Genomic DNA, 3,780 nt, shown 5'->3' on the forward strand with positions numbered 1-3,780 from the left:
ACCCACTTACTCACTTGCTCAATCACTTAAACACTTACTCGTTCACTTCATCACTTAATCACTGGCTCACTTACTAACTCACTCTCTTACTTTTATGTTAATAATTACTCTATCAATAAATCGCGCAATCAATCACTCACTCATTGGTTCACTCACTCCACGACTTACTTATTCTGTCACTCAGTTACACCCTCAATTATACACTGACTCATTCTTTACTAACTCACACCCTTAATCACTCTATCATCCCTAAAAAATCAGGTGAACCGAAAGGATACTCCACTCTATTGCTATATGCAAATGAAGTATATTTGGATCTGAGAAAATCTCGTCTTTACATTAATCAACACCTCCCTGCACCCACATATAACTTACTTCGCTGGACTACAGAAAATGATCATTTACTATCCTGCAAATATATGTCCTAGGCAGGTTATAGGTCGTTCTCTACGCGTATATTACTACGTATATTATCTCTTTAGTTTTCTACGCTTTTTGACGTATATTACGATCGAATGAAAACTTTCAGTAAATAGAGTTGCCACCTTTCTCGCGGACTTCAGACAGCAGTTTGTTTAAAGGGGTATTTGGTTTTAACTTAAAAACACTTAAATTAAAAAATCGCAGGTTAATTCTAATATAAATTTACGAGAACGACTTATGCAGCTGGTCCATTCTAATTTTTGAAATAATATTTTTGATTAGACTTCATTGCTTTTAATAGAGAACTTTTATCCTTTATATCTTGATAAAACTGGGTGCACGTAAATTCCACATTTTGGCGGATACAAATTTCGGCTTTTACCATTTCTACTGATCAGCGGTACCTCTCTTTTGGCCATAGGTGCTCCATAATACTAAACGTCCTTTCTACAAAGCGTCACTAGCAGGTATTGAAAAACAACTTCTACAACTTTTCTCAAATTTGATGCGTCGAATTTCAGAAGCAGTTTGGCCCACTTTTCTGAAGCTGAAAGGTACGATTCATTCTCGAGAACTGTAAACACCTTTCTTAACCATACAATTTCATCGTTGGTTGACTCACCATCCATCTAATCAGAAAAAGTCAATGTAGTAAGACGGTTTGAGATTTTTATAGAACAAAAAGATTTTAAGGTGCTAAATTTAACTGTTATTTACCTCAATTTTCAATTTAGTAGCGATTTGAAGAATTTCATCCAAAGTTGGAACTCTTTCTTTCAGTTTTAAAACCTCCAAATCCTTGAAAATTGAGTTGTCATAATCGAACCATTTTTCCAAGTAACTGATCGCTCTTTCGTAAGTAGTCAAAGCTTCATTACAAAACTTCTTCTCGTAAGCTGTTAGATCCAGCAATGCTTGCTTTACCGATAAGCCAAAGAATCCATCCTCTAATCTTGACTAAAAGCTTCTCTCAAAACCTTCCATAACACTATACACGTCAGTCGCTCTAAAGGTTTTCTTTTCTAGAACTTTTATGAATGGTTCAAAAATCTGAAGGTAATGGTGAACAAAGTACAAGTAACATTCTGGAAAAGTTGACACATCGCTCAATCTATCGGCTTGATCATTCACGAAAGACCAAATAATTTTATCGCAGTTTTCGTCTCCTGAAAAGTACATTTTTATATATTATTAATTTAACCAAATTAAAAAAAATTACTAAAATTTCTTAGTACATAATCTTAAACTTACCTTGTTTGATAAAGTAAATCTTTATAAGAGTCCAGTTCAACAACAGCCGATCAATTGCTCTGAAGAGAGAAAGCCCTCTTACTCCAATGTGTCTAAGAATAATATGATATTCTTGTTCTACAAAGTCAGAACACTCTTTTAGCTCTCCGACATTTTTTCCGCTGCATGAAAACTCGCTGAAAACTTTAAGTACAAAGATTTCTACATCATATGTCAAAAACTTCATTCCATTTTTCGCAGCATTGTGAATTATGTGGCACTTCCACTTGATTTGATTAGCCAAGGATTCATTTCCCTTAATTTTTTATATGCAAAGCAGTGTTCTCCATAATTAACACTAGCATTATCCGCGCTGTAAGATACCACTTTATCTACATTTAGACCTACTTCTTTGAGAGATCTTAAAATTGTGTTTGTAATTGATTCCGATGTTTCCTCTGATTCCTCGTAAAAGTCCAGGATATAATCTTTTACGCCAGAGTTAATGTCAAAGATTCGCACAGCTAGCGGAAAGAACTTTTTGTTTCCTTTATTGGAAGCATCGCTTGAAATGGAATAAGGCATATCCCATTTTCATATTTTTTCCAGAACAAATTCTACGGAATATGGACACAAGACATTTTTTACAATGCTTTCCATTTTAGTCCTGGCTAATTGCATCTTGATTGCAATTTCAGAATCGCTAAAGAGTTTTCTGTCAATTTTAATTCCTGCAATAATAAGTAAACAGTTAACCCTTGCAAACTAATTTACGTAAAAATGATTAATTCATCTTATAAGGTTATATACAGATAATTAAACTATTACCACAGTTAGCAGATAAATAACTCAATCCATGTTTTACATTGTGATACACTTTTGTCAATTCTACCGTAGTTACTTTATTTTCCAATTTTCCCTCTTTCACTGGAAAAAACGCAGTCAACGATTTCGAAATTTTAAGGTTTTGTGTAGCGATCTTGTGAGATTTTGTATCAACATGTCTAGTTATAGCTTTCTTTCTGTCGTATTTCACACATATCGTTGGATTATCCTTACAAACCACACATTTTGCTACATTTTTCTCGTTACTTGGTGCCAGCCAATTCTTAAATAGTGGATCTTTTAACCACTCATCTTTGAAAATGCAATTTCTTTTACGAAAATTTACAGAATCTCTTTGCGATGCCATCACAACAATGAAAATTAACGCATGTCTCAGAATCAGATTTTTGTACACTACACTGTTTTCATATGTAACCTGTTTTGAAAACAGAATTAAATTAATTTAATATGTTATAGTATAGTATCACCTGCTGGCATATATTACTTTAAAGTTTAGAGGTTAGGTGGTTGACGAGAATTAATCTTGAAATTATATAAATTATGTTTATCATCTGCTTACCTTTAATCAATATAAGAATTCACCCACTATAGGTTGGGTATATATTAAAACAGTATTAGGCACCGGATATGATCAGAAAACCTACTTTATAACTATACATACATTTCGATCGGGATCGATGACACACGTGACGGTAGGCGTACTACTTTTTTCAACTTTCTACGCTCGAATCAGCATGGAATCCTAAGCAGGCGCAAAATTCAAAGTAAAAATAACAAACAGCCAATAGCTAGCCAATAGAAATTTAGCGGGAATATTAAATCGCTATGTAACATAGCGATAATCACATTTTGAGTGAAAAAAAGTTCAAAATATATTTTAATTTTTTTTCATTGCAAGAGTTTCGGCCGGCTATTTCGCGCTTTCGTCGGCAACCGGTCTCAAGACGTTTTCGCCGGTCAAACCGACGAAAACCGGCCGAGGTGGCAACACTATCAGTAACTTTAAGCATAATTGCATATATAATATCATGGAATATGAACCATAATAATTATCATCGAAAGAATAAACACTGCGAAAGTTTAATGTCCTTTCTTCCGCTCGAAAAACTAATCCTTCCATGAAATTCTATTATGATGTTGGGTATTTCTTCCTACACCAAACATAATTATTATTTTTAATTAACTGGAATGGAAGCTTCTAATGTGTCCCCTAAGGGTTTACATTTTTCTTACACCTTCTCTATTCCTTTACACACCCTCCACACACTTACTTGGTGGTGG

This window comes from Belonocnema kinseyi, chromosome 5 (genome assembly GCF_010883055.1).
Source record: "Belonocnema kinseyi isolate 2016_QV_RU_SX_M_011 chromosome 5, B_treatae_v1, whole genome shotgun sequence".
NCBI classification, from domain to species: domain Eukaryota; kingdom Metazoa; phylum Arthropoda; class Insecta; order Hymenoptera; family Cynipidae; genus Belonocnema; species Belonocnema kinseyi.